Here is an 18,532-nt window from a genome sequence, read left to right as displayed (position 1 = left end):
GTAATTCAGTTATATCTTCAGGCTCCACTTCTAATTCTAGTTCTCTTGCTATTTCCACCATGTCTGCAGTTACTTCCTCCATGGTATTATAACTCCTCAAAGTCATCCATGAGGGCTGGAATCAACTTCTTCCAACTCCTGTTCATGTTGATAATTTTACCTCCTCCCATGAATCACAAATGTTCTTAGTGGCATCTAGAATGGTGACTCCTTTCCAGAAGGATTTCAACTGACTTAACCCAGATCCATCAGAGGAATCACTATCCATGGCAGCTATATAGGCTTGCAAAATGTATTCTTAAATCATAAGACTTGAAAGTCAAAATGAGCCCCTGACCTATGGGCTACAGAATGGATGCTGTGTTAGCAGGTATGAAAACAACATTCATCTTGTACATCTCCATCAGAGCTCTTTGGTGACCAGGTGCATTGTCGAAGAGCAGGAATATCTTGAAAGAAATCTTTTTTTCAGAGCAATAGATCTCAAGAATGGGCTTCAAATGTTCATTAAACCATGTTGTAAACTGTTGTGCTGTCATCCAGACTTTGCTGTCCCATTAATAGAGCACAGGTGTAGATTTAGCAGCATTCTTAAGGGCCCTAAGATTTTCAGAATGGTAAATAAGCATTTGTTTTACAGGCTGCCTTAGTCCCCACCAAGAGAATCAGCCTGTCCTTTGAAGCTCTGAAGCCAGGCATTGACTTCTCCTCTCTAGCTATGACAGTCTTAGACAGCGTCTTCTTCTAATGGATGGCTATTTGTTAACATTGGAAATTGGTTGTTCAGTTCAGCCACCTTCATCAAGGATTTTAGCTAGATCCTGTGGATAACTTCCTGCAGCTGTCACTTCACCTTGCACTTTTATGTTATGGCCACGGCTTCTTTCCTAAAACCTCATAAACCAACCTCTGCTAGCTTCAGATGTTTCTTCTACGGCCTCCTCACCTCTCTCAGCCTTCCTAGAATTGAAGGGAGTTAGGGCCTTGCTCTGGATTAGGCTTTGGCTTAAAGGAATATTGTGGCTGGTTTGATCTTCTATCCAGACCACTAACACTTCCTCCATACCAGCAAAAAGGCTGTTTCGCTTTCTTATCATTTGTGTGTTCAGCGGAGTAGCACTTTCAATTCCTTCGAGAACATTTCCTTTGCATCCACAACTTGGCTCACTGTTTGACATGCCTTCCTTACTGAGCTGCTAGCTTTTGATTTAAAGTAACAGACGTACAACTCTTCTTTTACTTGAAATCTTGAAATCTCAGAGACCATTGTAAGGCTATTAGCTGGCCTAATTTTAATATTGTTGTGTCTCAGAATAGGGGGCCCAAGGAGAAGGAGAGAGATGGGGAGACGGCTGGTCAGTGCGGGCAGTCAGGACACACATTTATCGGTGAAGTTTGCCATCTCATATGGGCGTGGTTCATAGTGCCCCCAAATAATTACCATGGTAACAGCTAAGATCACAGATCACAAATCACCACAACACATATGATAACAGTGAAAAAGTCTGCAATATTTTGAAAATTGCCAAAATGTGCCACAGAGGCACAAGCCGGGCGCACGTTGCTGGAAAAATGGTGCCGGCAGACTTGCTCGATGCAGGGTTGCCACAAACCTTCAACTGGTAAAAACGGCTATCTGCGAAGTGCGATAAAGCAAAGCGCGATTCAACGAGCTGTGCCTGTATTCCCATTGGACAAATAATGAAACTGAGGTTCAGAGAGGTTAAGTCACTCAGCAGCATTCCAGAGCCACTATGTCCCCAGAAGGCGTGACCCTAGTCCAGCACAGTCGCTGGCTCCTGGGGGCCTGGCTCTCGCTGGGCTGTTTTGCCAGCAGGACTCCATTCTGTTGGTCTGGTCTCTGGTGTGGGTAGATGTGGGAACTGCGTGGGCACAAATCAGGAAGTGAGGGACGGGGTGGGGTGGGGTGGGGTCCCTGATTCTCTTTTCTGCCATGCTCCTCCCCCCGCTTTCAGCCATCTAGTCACTCAGGCTAAACACGTAGCATCACGTTTGATTCCTGGCTTTCCTTCATCCCCGACATCCACTCCATCAGCAAGCTGCCACCTGCCTAGTCCAAGCTATCGTCATCTCTCGCCCCGACATTGTGCGCTTACAGCTCGCTAATCCCGTCCGGTCATGCCCTTCCCCTCGGTTCACGAGGCCCTACGGGGTCTGCGCCCCCCCCCCCCCTCTTTTACCTCCCTCTGCCGCCGTTGGGATGCTTGCCCAAACTGCCCCTGCTTTAGGGTGGCATATGCCACGCTCGTTCCTCCGTGGGCCTTTGCATGCGACCTGCCCCCGATCTGGACATTCACCACATCTCAGTGTACATCTCACCCCTTCAGAGAGGTCCTCCCTGGCCCCCCAAAGCAGCTCCCTTCACCCGCCCTTGTATCCCCAAGTCTAGTCTTCCTTGTAGCACATCGTTCCTGGTATATTTTTCTTGTTCCCTTATTTCTCCTCCACTTGTCTCTCCCCACCAGAATGCGAGCTGCCTGAGGGCCAAGGCTTATTCTGCCTTGCTCCCCGACTGGCACTTTTGGGGCTCCATGGATATTTATTGCATTTGCTAAATGTTTATTGAAAATAACCATAATAATCATATATTATTCCACTTAGAGGCACTTGGAAGGTGCCCAATGATGTCCCAAGTACTTTATATACTTTATCCCATTGTATCCCCTCGATAACCTTATCACATGGATACAGTTATGTGTCTCTACTTTACAGATGAGGAAATTGAGCTGTATGGGTGTTTTGTGACTTGGCCAGGATCCGCCTCCAGCAGAGAGCTGGCAAGTGGAAGAAGGCCTGGGGTTAGAATGGGGTAACTGGGAATTCTGCCTTAGCTCTTCTGGGGGAGCTTAGACCCTGGCTTGTAAATGTTTGCTGGGGCAAAGCTGCCCAGGGGCCCGGAGCTGGGGTGGAAAGAAACCGAGCTGGGGATTTGGACCTTGGGTTTGAGTCCCTGTATGAGTCTGCCAGGCTGCATTACCTCCAACAAGGTTCATATCCTCTTTGCACCTCAGTTTCCTCAGCAGTAAGTTGAAGAGATGGTTTAGACTATCTCAGGGATTTCTTCCAGCAACTATATATATGGGGATGGGGTAGGAGAGGATTCATAACCCCTCAAAATGATAAAAATTGGAGGGTTCTAGGTAGAAACGAAACACAGTGGTCACTGGTATTCAAGAACCCTTTCTGGCACCATCCCAGAGAGCTGGTCATCTGACTTTTTCTTGCATACCTCCAGTGATGGGGGGACTCACTATCTTACACGCTATTTTGCCCATCAGTCACAGTCATTTTAGAATCTTTAAAGGGCACTACACAATGTTTCTTTTGGAGACCATATCCCACTGCATAACAGATACATTGCAATATATGCACCTTCCACTATAAATATAGTTTGTGTATAATTTGTTACAATAATGAACTGCTGTTGACTAGCCATAGGATAGCCATAATGTTACATTTACAGAGATTCAATGAACTCTTTATTACCTGAAATTGTATGCTTTTCTTTTCGTATTTTGGATCTAAGTCTTTTCTGTGTCAGTTTGAAGGCATTTTTGTAGGTCCCTGAAAAGATTTGGATCCCTGGAGAACACGTCCAAGCCGCTTCTTCCAGGCAGTCCTTCAGGGCTTCCTGTCCTCCTGAGTCTTCCCTTCTCAACACTAAATGGCTCACCCTCCCCTGGGCTCATCACCGCCAGCCTCACGGCCATCCTCATTGCCCGCATCACCACCATTCTTGCATCATCACCATCACTGCCATCGTCACGGCCATCCTCATCCCCATCGCCACCACCCTGACCGCCATCCTCTCCATCACTTCCACGGCCACCTGCAGCAGCAGGAGCTGCGTGGATGGGGCCTGGAGCTGCCCTGCCCATCCCGTCCTTCCTCTCTTTTCTCCTCTCCCCCAATTCTCTTCCCGTGATGAGGTTTTGCCCTTCTACCAAGGTCGTTTGCTCTTACAGGCAAAACATGCTGCAGCCTGCCAGGTCACCTGAAAGATATTACAGCAGCAGCAAACAGTTAACCCTCGCCAAGTACACATACATGCACTGGTTATCTTTTTTTTTTAATTAGAAAAAAATTTAATTTTTATATTTGCTATGCAGAATAAATTCCTCTACAAGGAAAAACCTTATCAGACCGAGTCAATATACAAAATTCAATATATTATGTTTTTCACACAATTTTAATCTTCTCTACCTTCCCCTGCTTTCCAAGGCCCCTACACAGGCCCCTTACCTTATTTCAAGCCCGGCCGGAGAACTCTGCCATTCTTACCTCATTTTGCAAAAGTGGCACTGAGAGGCCAAGTGCTTAGGCTGAGGACAAACAGCTGGTCAAAGGATGAGTTGGGAAGAGCCCAAACTCTCTGGCTTCCAATTCCCTACAGTTTACGTTTTGTCCCACTCTGCCTATGTTTGCCAAATCCACATAAAGCCAGTTCTATTTTTTTCCCTGAATGTTTTCCTTTATAATGATCGAGTTTATTGCAAAAGGAAATGTTTTATCACTACAGTAAATGGAATATCAGGATGACTTTCCCTCAAATAGGCCACTTAAAAATAAGCGCAGTGAAAACAAAAAGGGGAGTTAAATTTTATGTAATTACTACCGCCTGAAGAGCCCAGCCCAAATCTCTTTTTTAAAAAGTATTTTACTTTGAAATTATTTCAAATTTACAGGAAAGTTGCAAAAGTAATAGCGACAAAGTTCAAAACTGTTAGTACACACTTATTGTTTATGTATGTTCATATATAAATGATATAAAAATAACAATAATAGGGTGGGTTGGGGAAAAATATTTTGTTAGTAGTAATATTGTGAGGATGCTCTTTAATCATTAGTTAAAAATGTTTCACAACAATGCAAGGTTTTGGTGGTAGGGTGAAGTGTGAGAACCCTGTATATTGTTATATATGTTTGTTTTCTAAGTTCACAACTATTACTATACACTTATTGTTTATGCATGTTCATGTGCGAGTGATATGCTTCAATAAATTTTTAAAAAAAGTAATAGTGACAATGTAGAGAACTTCAATGTACCCTCCCATCCAAATACGCAGATTTACGAACTATTAGCATTTTGCCACATTTGTTATCTATCTGTATGCATTTAATTGTCATTGTCTCTTTAGTTTCACTCTTTAAAAATTGTGGCAACAAATGTACAACCTAACAATTCCCATCTCAAACCTCCCAAACAGACCATTCAGTGGCACTAAATGCATTCACGATGTTGTGCTACCCTTACCACCATCTGTTACCAAAACTTTTCCTTCATCCCAAACAGAAAACCCTGTCTGACGGTTAGACTATTGTGTCAACTCGACCAGGTAATTGTGCCAAATTGTTTGGTCAAGCAGGCACTGGGCTAACTGTAATACAAGGGCATTTATGGACTTCAGTCACCATCGACTTTACTGCAGTGGTAAATCATAGATAGCTGCTTACAGTTACATCAGTCAGGGAGATTGCCATCAGCAAGGAGTGACGCTTAACCCAATCAGTTGAAAGCCTTAAAAGGGGAAGTGATTCCAGCATTGAGAAAGAATTTCTCAGCTGTCTTTGGACAGTCAACGCTTCCCAGAACTCGTCAAGAACCTTCATTCAAATCTCATTGGAGCCCCTGGCTGCAGCCTGCCTGCGGAACCTGGACTTGTGCATCCCCACGGCTGTGTGAGAGACTCACAGAATCGTGTACTCTTGACAGATATCTCTTGTGGATTCTGTTTCCCTGCAGAACCCTAATACACCTTGCTTTATTTTTTTTTTAAAGAGAAAGATAGTGGCATGTGTTAGGGAGCTGCTAAAGCTGTGTTAGCTGCACACTGATACTTGGACATACAGAGGAATGTATGAAGGAGGCCTGAAAAGGGAACCTTCTCACTGAATGATGTTTGTTGCGCTCTGTCTCATTGACCACCCAAGCCCATCTGAGGAGCCGCAGGGCTGCCTGGCCCAACTTGGGGGAATATTTTACTCATCTCAGAATGAGTAAAAGGCAACCAGGCAGCCCTGGGTGTGGATGCTGGCTCCACAGCACCTTCCCTTGGTTGACTGGCATCCAACTCCTTGAGGCTCAGCTTCATATCCGTAAACGCACACAGTACCTCGTAGTGCTGGGAAGATAGAATGTGAGTCAAGGGATAGTGCCAGAGGGAAGTGGATTTGACTCGACTGATGGGGCATCTGCCTACCACATGGGAGGTCCACAGTTCAAACCCAGGGTCTCCTGACCTGTGTGGAGCTGGCCCACGCGCAGTGCTGATGTATGCAAGGAGTGCCGTGCCATGCAGGGGTGTCCCCTGCATAGGGGAGCCCCATGCAGAATGACTGCACCCTGTAAGGAGAGGCGCCCAGCGCGAAAGAAAGTGCAGCCTGCCCAGGAGAGCTGATGCAGCAAGATGATGCAATGAAAAGAGACACAGATTCTCAGTGCTGCTGACAAGAATCCAAGTGGACACAGAAGAGCACACACAGCAAATGGACACAAAGAGTAGACAGTGAGGTGGGGGGAGAGAAACAAATAAAAAATAAATCTTAAAAAAAATAAAAAGGGGATCGTGCTAGAAACATCATGGTTCCTTAATAAATGTGACTCTTCTCCCCGCAGCCAGTCTCTGGACTTCCCTTGGAAACCCTGGACCTCAAGTCCCTCCTTTGCTGCAAGAGAAGGCAGCCGAGGATGGGGAGAAGCAACGAGTGCTCCAAGAAAACACACATCTCCATTTGGAATGGTCTGTGTGCTGGGCATGGCGCGCGGCAAGCTCTGGACGGTCTGCAAGGCCCAGAAGGGACCACACTTGGGTCTGAAGGCAGAAGAAGGGTGAGGAAGCCAGGGTGAGGCCCGGCACGGGAGGTGGCAGGGTACCTGCCGAGCTGGAACCCCATCCTAGAAACAGGATGCCCCCAGTCTCTCAAAGAAGAAGGTATGGAAGGTTCTGCAAAGAGAACGAGGTTCCCTGAGAGATCAGGCAGAATGAGCGTATTTCAAAACTCTCCTGCTTAAACCTTATCCCCTGCTCTGCTGGGAACTTGGATGGTCCAGCCCCTGGTGGGCTTTTTTTTTTAGAATTACCCCCAAACTCGTCTTATGCAGAGGCTCTTGGCCACACCAGCCTTCTTCCCTTCCCCCAAAGCATCAACTCATCCCCAACGCCCCCAACCTCTCAAAAAAAGTCACACTCCGGTTCTACATTTCCATCCCCTGCTTTTGCTGCATGGTATTATTGTACTTGTAATTAAACCCCATTGATTCCTTGGTTCTCTGTCAGCCCCTGCCAGGGAGCGTACACTCCAGGACAGGCAGGCCCATGTCTGTTTGCTCACCCTTGAACGTAGATGAGGCTCGGCCAGCATTCTTTGCAGGCCCAAGTCCAAGCAGGGCTTGGCAAAGTGAATCGCAGCTGGCTGGGACAGCTGTCCGCCTGGAAGGGATTTTTGCCCTCCCTGATGTGGCCTGTCTCTGGCTAGCAGGGGAATTAAACCTGCAATCAATTGTAGAGACTTTTCCAAGGGTCCCTGGTGAGCTCAAGGGTCTGAGAGGCTTTGCTCCAGGCAGGTGGATGCATTTGCAGTCTGACTGTTGCAATGTTCTCAGGCTCACAGCCGGGCAGGAAGGACTCTGTGCACGTGTGTGGGGTCATAGACTAGTGGGCTTGAGGACAGGAAGTAACCACTACAGTGGTGTAGTGGTGACAGAATGTGCAGGAATCCCAGAAGTACAGCCAGCTGCCTCTACTAGATTACCTCCAAAGACGGGGAGATCATTTCTTTTCCTTGTGACCACAATGAGAAACAATGATTCTCACGGGGAGGGCGAACTTCAGTGATCCATGCTTATAGGGTTATCGGAAACTCCCTGGGTGCCTCAGTTTGCTTACTGGGGAAACTGAGATCATCAAAGCTTGCTCCCGAGATGGGTTGGGAAGATTTAATGAGAAAGAGCTCAGGGAAGCAGTCACGTCTGGCCTTTACCTGACATCTCCAGGGCAGGGAAAGAGCTGGCCCACTGCATCGCGGGCAGCCCTCTTAGCAATGCCCACCCCCCTCCCTCCGTGCTGAGCCTGAGCTCGTGGGCCTGCAGACCCCTCCTGGCGGTCCAGCTCGGCAACCTGGGCCCACACAGAGCTCGTGGGCTCCCTTGGCCCACTCTGCTCCACGTCGGAGCCCCTGTTCCACCAGCTCATTATGCTTCGGCATTTGCTGGCGGCCGTGCTCACGTGGCCCCTGAGCTGTTCAGACCCCTTCTGGCCCCGCGAGTTCAGTTGAGAACTCAGTGGGGACCCAGCGCTATGGCCTTTTGCTGTAGGTCATGTCAAACCCTGCCCTCCTTTACCAACCTGTGCAGACCAGGGTTTCTAATCTGTCGGAGCAGGTGCGTGTGCTGTGTCTGTGGGTGCGGGGGAGAGAGCGATGCTGGGCGCTGTCATAACCGAGGATGTACAGCCCTGTGTAGAGCAAGGCAGTAGTAGGAACCTCACCTATTTTTCAAATGTATGCCAGCAGAGAGGAACTCAGTGGCCATAACCACTACGGAATGTTATTTGGTTCAAACCAAGGATATGGGGAAAAAGAAAATAAAACATCATTTTAAAAAATGAGGCTACTTCATGCAAAAATCCAGAGTTTCAGTTTCTCTTGAAAAAAGAGCTCTGGCCCACGTACCCACCTGCCCCCTTGGGGTGGGGGCCCAGCGGGGGCTGCTTCTCCCGACAGACACAGGCCGTCTGGGGAGAGCTTCCCTGAGGGAGGGGACGCAGACAGGGGCCTGCGAGGAGGGCAGGGCAGGGGAGAGGTGAGTGGGAGCTGGAGGATGGCATGGGGGTGAGCGCTGATGAATTACACACAACATCAGCATTTATTAAGCTCCTACTGAGTGCTGGAGCTGTGTATTTGCCTATTTACTCATCAAAACAATCACATCGTGCAAGACTGTTCTACTCCAGCCACGAGGATTTGAAAGCAGAGAGACCACCCTCTCCTGCTGTTGGTGCCCCCCTCTTCCCAGCTGCCCGGAAAATGCCACCTTCAGGGAAACGGAAGTGGCTCAACCAACTGGGCTCCCGTCTACCATATGGGAGGTCCAGGATTGGATGCCCAGGCCTCCTGGTGAGGGCAGGCTGGTCCATGTGGCAAGCTGGCCCGCGTGGAGTGCTGGCCCGCGTGGAGTGCCGGCCCACGCTGGAATGCCACCCCGTGCAGGAGCGCCCCCCTGCATGGGAATGCAGCCCAGAGAGGGAAAGCTCCCCGCGCAGGAGTCGCGGCCATCGCTGACGGCTGGTGCAGCACGATGACGCAACTAGAGACCCAGCGGAGAGAAAATAAGAAGATGTAGCAGAAGAGGGAGTTGAGGTGGCGCAAGAGAGTAATTGCCTCTCTCCCACTCCAGAAGGTCCCGGGTCGCTTCCCAGAGCCGCCTAATGAGAATACACGCAGACACAGAACACACCGCAAATGGACACAGAGAGCAGACAACGGAGGAATGAGGAGGGGGGGGGGGGAATAAATAAAATAAATCTTAAAAAAAAAAAAAAAAGAAAGAAAACGCCACCTTCAGACGCCAGCACCTTTCATGTCCTGCCTGGCAGCAGGGACCCCAGGAGGCTGACGTCAGCTGTTCCATTCATTCCTGAGGCTCCTCTCTCCTCCAGCCCGTACCCCCTTCAGGTGATTTACCTCCCTAACAGCTTTTCAGCCTGTTCCCTTCGACCCAGCCACCATGCCTGGCCGCCAGCACTGCCCACTCGGATGACAACCGCGGCGCCCTGATCAGGCTGCCCGTCGCCTGCTCTGTCCTCAGCCCTGCCTGCCTCCGTGCTGTCTGGAGAAAGAACATTTTAGAAAATGCAGTGATTGCCTCTATCCTCAGTCTAAAATCCTTCTGTGGCTCCTGCTGCCAAAGGACCAAAATGACCAAGCTCCTCAGCCCGGCAGGGCGGGTTTTTCATGACATGAGCCCTGGGATTCCTCTGTTACCTCTTTCCGCTGCTCCTGGGGCCAAACCCAAAAGCTCCAAATGCCCTGAGCACGCCTGGCGATTCGGCAGTTCCGGGCCTTTACACAAGCTCTTTCTCCATCTGGAATACCCAACACCCTTTGTCCATCTGCTGCACTCCCACAAACTTCCAAATCCAGCTCCGTGAATCTTTCCCTGATTCCCTGGGGCAGTGGGTGGTCCTCGCCTCTCCGCAGTTTGCACAAGGCTGAGGGCTGCGATCCCACTGCAGATCGCTTAGATCTGCATCCTCAGCAGGGATCACATTTACCCACCTCTGTGTCTTCAACGCACTGTCCGGGGAGCGGCAGGGTCCTGTGGAGTGTTTGTTGAATGACTGAATGTGAAAATGAATGGTACTGAAGTTAGAGGTTTATACTCCCGGGGAAGGCGAGCGATTCAGGAGCTTACAGCGGCCAAGATGTGGGTGGGGGTCCTTGCTGGGGCTGGAGGCATTTCTGATCCTGCAGGCTGTGCCTGGGCGCTGGGCACCAGGTCAAAGCTACTGCTCTCTCCTGAAGACTGTCCCCCGGGGCTGGGGACAATGAGCCATGCTACCTGCTCAGGTGTGTGACTAACTCAGCACCCACTGCCTTTCTCTCACTGCAACGGTACCTGCAAAGCCTACCTCCTGGCAGCTCTGTAACTAGGGAGCTCAAAGGAGGGCAGGCTTGGAAAGGCCTATGATCAGCCAGTCACACTCGCTCTGTTTTTTTTAAAATGGGACCATATCAACATCTCATTTTCTCATCCTTAGTGCATGCATCTGATGCCAAAGAAATTCAAGTCATTTCACAAACTCAGAAGTTGTGCAACTACCTGAAATTTCCATTTTTAATGTCAGGTTTTATGTAATGCTAGTTCAAATCCATTTCTCTACAATTACACAATTTCTCTACCACGGATCTTCTGGAATTATTTTAGTCATCCCTATCATGTGACTCTGCCAAAGAACTTGAATTGAAACAAACAAAATTTCAAATGATCAACTTTTAGATGAATGGGATAAGAAATAAAGCTGCCGGCGGGGGCTGCGACACTCCAGCAAGACACTTCGTGGAGATGTTTCTTCGGACAGAGCAGTAGTTGTGAGGTGTTAGAACCTTAGAGAACCAGGGCACAACAAGAGTGCAGTAAAAGAAGTTTCTGCAGCAGCTTAAGCCTCCCACAGGCTGAAGCCTCTGATGGATGCCAGGAGAAGCACTTGCAAATGGAATGGGTCTCCAGTATGTCCAGCTCATTGAGCTTTCAGAAATAAAGACCCAAGACAGATCGTGATTATATAGACCTGTCTTGGCTCTGGTTGCCTTATGTCTGAAGGTTTAATAACCATCCAGATGCCAAGGTGGAGAACACACAAACGCGCTGTGGTCATCGGAGGGCAGACGATAAGAGCCCCGGCTGGTCGGGCTACGGCAGCCCTGTGTGATGTTTCTTTCTACAGAGGCTGAGTAGAACAGCCTTGCCAAAGAGACCAGAGCAAGAAAGAGACAGTGCAGGAAGACAGAAGCAGTCTACTCCACTTATTACCTGCTAACCTGACTTCTAAGGAGTATATAGTATTAACAGGATTTCACTGTTGTGCATGTGTTATTTTTTAAAAATCAATTTATTATTTTATTTATTTTAAGGATGCACCGGGGATTGAACCCAGGACCTTGTACATGTGAAGCAGGCGCTCAACCACGGAGCTCCACCTGCTCCTGTGTGTGTGTGTATGTGTGTGCTTTGCAGTGTTGCTCCAGAGCTGCTCCAATTCTTATTCTTTTGATGTCATCCCGGCTGCCTGTGGTAGCATATTAGGAATGCCACCAGTGGTGGGAGATGCTAGTCCCACCGCTTCATTAATCAATTCACACGGCGACGTGTCACCTCTGAGCGGCTTCTTGGGGAGCAGGTGCACCAGGAACCCCAGCAGCACCGGGTCCAAGGTGCCAGGTGGCTCCCCCGGCCCCGTGTACCCCTGTGAGGAGCACTGCATGCAGCCGCCCATGGGAGACCGCGGCGGGAGGCTCACGTGTCCCTGCAGCTGCCACCCTTGGCCAGCCCGGCCCCCACCGCCCCCACCCCCCGTGGTTTTCGAATGAAGCAGCTGAGGCTCAGAGAAGGGCAGCAGCTAGACCAGGGTCACACAGTGAGGGAAAGGGGTGGTCATCAGACAGAAATGGCGCTCAGCGGAAACCCTGAGATATGCTGGCGAGGACCTGGGGTGGGCGATGTGGGGGGAGCGGGGAAGGCTTCTTGGGGCCACCACGGGGCTGCTATGCAAATAGCCAGTCAGGAGGAGGAACAGGCAAGCACAAAGGATTTGAAGAAGAGCAGGATGAGGTGGCCCATTTTTTTTTTTTTAATCTTTTACTACCTTTTTTTTTTTTTAAAGATATATAGATCACACAATATGTTACATTAAAAAATATAAGAGGTTCCCATACTTTTACTGAACCTGTGGTTGGTGCTGGGGTTGGGGAATGCTCAGGAGACTTGACTCTCTGGACTGCGCATAAGCCAGCTGGGCCCTGAGCCTCAGCAGAGTGACAACAACTACTCTCCGGTTGACTGGTCAGCAACGGGGAGGTGAGGATGGTCAACCACCACACCAGGGAACCGAGAGAGTCTACAACTGCAAGCAGGAGAATCCCAGCCATCAGCCATGTGAGATCTAAGCCCGCTCTCGATTTAGAGGTAGAGTGGACATCACCATCCCAGGGTCCTCAGGGTAGAGGAACAAAATATGCATTAGAGAGGGTTCTACTCTTGAGGCTAGTGAAGTTAGTACAGAGTGAGAGAAAAAGGGGGGTAATGGAGAGACTGCCCCATCAGGGGCTTTGTGGGGAATTTGCATTTAATTCTAAATAAAGAAGTGGTACAAGGAAATTTAAAAAGAGGGCACTTATCTGAAGACATTTCTCCAAAGAAGATAGACAAGCGGCCAACAAGCACAGATAAAGATGCACAAGTAGCCACCAGGGAAATGTGAATCAAAATGTGATGAGACATTACTTCACACTGGCTAGGAGGGCTATATTTTAAAAAGACAGTAACAAACATTGACAAGGATGTGGAGAAATTGGAACCCTCCAGCTCTGCTGGTGGGAATGTAAAATGGGGGAGCCGCTGCAGAAAACAGCCTGGCAGTTCTGCAAAAGGTTAAACACCGAGTTATCATACAACCCTGCAATTCCACTACTAGGTATATTATCCAAGAGAAATGAAAACATATTTCTGCATAAAAACTTCTACACAGATGTTCCAAGTGGTGTTATTCACAACAACCCAAAGTGGAAATAACCCGTGTTCATCAACAGATGAATGGATAAATAAAACGCACTAAATCCATACAACGGAATATTACTCGGCAGTAAAAAGGAAGTTCTGATACCTGCTACAGCATGGATGACCTTGGAAACATTGTGCTAAGTGAAAGAAGCCAGACATAAAAGTCTAGCTTTTATATGATACCATTTATCTGAAATATCCAGAAGAGGCAAATTCACAGAAACAGAAAATAGATTAGTGGGAGGCGTAGCTGTGGGGAAATGATTGACAGCTAATGGGCGTGAGGGTTCTCTTTCGGAGTGATGCAAATGTTATGCAATTGGAGAGTGGTGATGGTTGCATAACTCTGCATATGCACTGGATTGTACACATTAAATGGGTGATTGCATGGTATGTGAATTATAGTCTCAGCAAAGCTGCTAAAGTAAAACCTGTGCATGGTTTACAGTAGACTATAAATACGTGGGGAGACCTTTGTGTCTTACCGGTGCCGATCCCTGCTCAGGAATGCTCTTTCCTTCTAACCCCGGGTTCCAGGCCCCGGCACCATCGGCCCTTTGGGTGGGGTAACCCCTCTAGCGGGCTGCCGAGCAGCATCCCCAGTTTCTACTCACCAGGTGCCAGCCTTCCCCCACTTCCTCCCATCCCCGTTGTGACATCCAAAAATGTCTCCAGGCACTGCCAGATACCCCCTGGGGCCTGTGTGTGCAAAACTGTTCCCAGTTCAGAATGACCATTCTGATGTCATTCACCTGGCTAATTCCCTCTTATCCTTCTCGAACCATGGCAAACATCACCTATTCTAGGCAGCCTTTACCCCACATCCTGTTTCTTGGACATCCCCTATCAAAGCCCGGAGGACACTGCTGGCACTTCACTCCCCCCCTCTATCTGAACATCTGTGAGCTCCGTGTTGAGACAGCACCTCATATACTGTGGTCCCCAGTCCCCAGCACCCAGCCTCGCCCCTGGGAGGCCTCACTGTTAAGCTACTTCTTCACCTGTGACACGAGGAGATAGATGCATTGCTTCCCACAGGGTTTCTGTGATAGGTGCTCAACTGTTGGCTGATTCAGTCTGTGGAAGCTTCCGGACTCGGGATTTATTTTTTATTTAAATGGCATCCATTCATTCATTCCTTTGGATGTTAAGCCTGGGTTTGAATCCTGCGAGATGTTGGGCAGGTGACTCTCAGTTTCCTCTCGGTACAGCGGGGATAACAGTATTATCTATTCCAGTGGATTCTGTGAGCACATGGTAAGAATACGCAAGTGTTAGCTGTTATTGCCGTTACGAATTTTGTATTCTTTCTTTCTCCAAAGGGGGCTGCCAGCCCTCAATACAGAGGTGCCCCTGTTATCCACAGGGGGTGCATGTGCCAGCCCCAGTGCTGGGGGGTGGGAGGCGGTGCTTCCACTGTCCCTATCTCCAAGGAACCCTTGGGGAGGAAGAGACCTGCAAACGATTGTGATTCCCAGAAGATTTCTGGTTTAAATGAACTCTTGAAGGATGTGGAGGAAGGAGGCTGTCAGCAAAGGAGAATGTTGCAGGCAAGAGAAACTGCATTTGAGGAGGGCGAATGGTGGGGAAGAACAGGGTTGAGTCACCGAGCTGGGTGTAGATGGGGGGGGGGGATGGATAGCTGGAGGTGATGAGACTGAGCAGGACCAGATGGCCACAAGCTCTGTAAGCCAGTCTAAGGACTTTGGAGTTGACCCATTTGGGGATGGGGAGCCACTGAGTACTTTTGAGCAGGGGAGCAGTAGTCTCAGATCTGTTTTAGCAAATGGACATTGGGATGAAGGATGTGTCAGAACTGGTGAGGATGAGACATTTTATTGCTGGGCCCCCTTGGGGACAATTCAATCTCTGCCACCGGCCTGGTGGCCCTTAGTGACGGATTTAACTGAACCATACAGGGCCTTCTTTCAATCAGGCACCCCCCCTCCCTGTTCTCAGCAAGATCATGACACTAGAAGCCAAACACTTCTATAGCCACTACTTATTAAAGCATGTGCTCATTGAATCAAATCTGGAAAGTCCAGAAAACAGTAAAAGTCAGGAAACAAATCTTCCATGAACCCACCCACCCGCAGGAAAACACGTATCATTCTTTTGGCCCGTAGCCTTCTGGTCTTTTTTCTAAGCTTTTGCCACAAATTTGCCATATATATATTTCACATCTACACGTACACATAGAGATATATAATTTTAACATAAGCCTGTCCCCATTCATTAAAAAGTCTTCATTTCTAATAGCTACACAGCTGTCCCATAATTGACCTAATTGATCCCCTAGTGTCGGACCTTCAAATTCTCCCTGATGGTGGCATTTGAAAGAGTCTTTACTCATAGCCTCCTCATTTCCTTCCGATGAACTCCTTGTCTTCTTTTAAAACGTTTTTGGTGAAGGAACTTCTCTAGCCTGCCAGGACGACCATTTTCCCACCACCAGGGATTACTTTCCGGAGGCTGAGTTAAATCCTTGGGATTGTAACATAATCTTGTTTCCCCTTTTTTAGGGCGTTGGAAGAGACGGATCACAGCTGGCTTTGCTTTCCCCTCAGACATACCGGCTGGAAAGTCCGTTCAGTTAGTCATGCACTGAGAAGGGAGAATGTAAAGTGCCGGTGAATCAGCTAAGGCCAAGTTCAATGGGATAAGGTTAACCGAGTCAAGGTGGTGAAGGAGGAAACCAAGATGGTGGGCTGGGCGCGCGTCAGCCCAATACCTACTTCCTGACGTGGTAGCGGCTAACACCTTCCTTCCTTCCAGACCTCTAGATAAGACACTTGGCAAAGATGCCCTACACCTACTGCCAGCTCTCCACTCACTTTCTGCTGTGATTCTGCAGCAGCAGTTCCGACGACATGTAGAACAACAACAAGAATAAAAAACGTGCCAATTGCGCACCCTCTAGGAGCCAGCCCCCGTGTGAGGCGTCTCACAAGGCTGATACTTGGGGACACCACGGTACCCTTGGAAGCTCTAGGATTTGGGTGGACCTGGGAAGCAATCCCAGCTCAGGCACTTCCCATGGGTGTGACCGGGTGGAAAGCACTTTACCTCTGCAAGCCCTGGTTTCCTCACTGGTGAACTGGGGTTTGACGGCACCAGCTTTCCGGGGTGGCATGACACCTAAAGGCGACACACTGGCCTGCCCGCGGTAGGTGCTTGAGAAGCGTTCTTTTCTCATTATTTTCCATTCTCCTTATAGCTCAGGGTCGGAAAAGTCAATAATTATCACCTATCCAATTGCCTTGGATAACATCCAGTGACAGGGAGCTCATTACTTCCAATTTAGGACTTCATAAGTTTGTATTACACATGAGAAAACCGAGGTTCACAGAGGTTAAGCCAGAAATCATTACAGGACGCGATATCATCAGAGAGATGTCATCTCTTAGAGAACCGCTATTCTGGGGTGATTGGTGGGGCTTCTGCCCCCCCCCCCCCCCCCCCCCCCCCGCCAAATCCCCCCGGGGTCTTGCTTCATGGCCAGCCAAGGTCACCACCCTGCTTCACCCACTGGCCATCTATGGCAAAGGAGACCACGAGGAACCTGTGCATACAAATAAGGTCTAAGGAGTCAACTGGCGGTAGGACCCTAGCGCCACCAGAGTTAGGGGAACACAGCTGCGTTAGGCACAACGCAGGGCTGGCAATTTCCTGCTCCACCTCCGTGGAGCACCTGCTCCACTTCCCCACTTCAAAGGGGGAAGGGGGCTCTAGCGCACCCCTTTTCATGAGGGAGGAAACTTGAGGCTCACATGCTCAAGGTCACAGCGCTGCTGGGATTCCCGGCGAGCGGGGGCCGCCTGCTGCTCGCGCCGCCAGCGAATCCTTCTCTAGGCGCTGGCGGGGAAGACGCCCGCGGGCGGAGAGCGGGTGCGTCCTGCCTCCTGGGCATGGGGCAGCAGCCCCGGAGGGCGGACAGGCAGCCCGGCTCCCTGAGGAGCTCGAGCTCCCAGCGGCTTTCCTCAGCAGGGAAAGTCGCTCCGCGCCCCGACGGTCATATCCCCGCAGAAAATGCCACTGTCCAGCCCCGGGGCAAAAACTGGGACTTTTTCAGGGCGCGTGGACTTTCCAAATCCACCCCCGAGCGGGCAGAAGGGACGTAAACCAGGCTCCCCGCCCCAGCACTGCCGCGGCCAGGGGCCGCATCCCAGGACCCCCGCAGGTCACAGAGAAAACCGAGCCTCGAAGGCGGAGGGACTTGCCCAAGGTCAGGTGCAGCCCGCGAGCGGCGGGGCCGGGGCTCCAACTCCGGGACGCGGCCGCGACGGCCGCCCGGGGCGAGGGGGCAGCCGCCCGGGGCGCCCCCGGCAGCGCCCGCCGGGACCCCAGCCCGAGCCAAGGCCCCGCGGGGAGGCGGTGGCCGCCTTACCTGGGGCCGCTGCCGCCGGGTGTGGCTGCGCGCCGGGTTCTCCTCGGCGCCCGCGCCCGCTTCGCTGCGCGCAGGGATGGAGCGGGCGGCGCGCACGGCCCCGCGCCTCGCACTCACTTCCTCGTCTCCGCCCCAGCTCGCTCCCACCCCCTTCCTCCTTTCACTCTCAACCCCTCCTTCCCGTCCCTTCCTTCCCACTCCGAGCCTCGCTCTCTCTCCAGCCCTGCCCCGCTCGTGCACAGCGCGTGCACACACCCAGGTTTTTCCTCCACGCTCACCTCACGTCTCCTTTCCCCCAGACCTGTCCTGCTCCCCTGAGACACTAACCGCCTTCCTCTTGGTCTCTGCCATGCCCTGCCCTCCCTTCTCACGCCTGCCCTGCTCCCCCTCTCACGGGACTGGAACCCCACTCTCCCCTAGGCTAGGCGCAACCTGGCCTGGTGCCGCGGGTCCGGCTTGGGGGGACCCTTGGCGGACATGAAGGGGAGCCCCGGCCGTGGCCCAGCACTCGCCTCTGGCTGTGAGTGAAGGGCCTGCCCCGGGGTCTAGACCCAAGGAATCAGCTGAAATCCTTCACTTGGGGCACCCAGGATCTCGCCATCTTGAAAAAGGGTTTAAAAAAGAAAAAAAGTGAAAGACTGTAGCAGTTTGATATAAGTGATGAATTCCAGAAAAGAAATATTGGATTATGCTTGCAATCTGATCTGTACCTGGGCATGACTGAGTTATGATTAGGGCGTTGGCCTGGCAAAGAACAGAGGGCTTTTAATGTTGGAGTTTTGATTTTGGAGTTTGATGTTGAAGACTTAAACTGGAGTCCTGGGAAGTAAGCTCACAGAGGAAAGAGA

At 50.3% G+C, this 18,532-nt stretch overlaps 1 protein-coding gene across 1 annotated transcript in view; it reads right to left on the bottom strand.

Annotated features, from left to right (window-relative positions):
* The window catches only part of HRH2 (histamine receptor H2), a 49,975-nt gene extending 32,168 nt beyond the window's left edge, over positions 1–17,807 (bottom strand). The window contains exon 1 of the mRNA XM_004449008.4: positions 17,685–17,807. The gene's annotated coding sequence lies outside the window, so the exon portion shown is untranslated. The remainder of the gene's footprint in view (positions 1–17,684) is intronic.
* Between the last annotated feature and the right edge of the window lie 725 nt (positions 17,808–18,532).

This window comes from Dasypus novemcinctus, chromosome 2 (assembly GCF_030445035.2).
Source record: "Dasypus novemcinctus isolate mDasNov1 chromosome 2, mDasNov1.1.hap2, whole genome shotgun sequence".
NCBI classification, from domain to species: Eukaryota; Metazoa; Chordata; class Mammalia; order Cingulata; family Dasypodidae; genus Dasypus; species Dasypus novemcinctus.
This window is presented reverse-complemented; position numbering and strand designations above follow the sequence as displayed.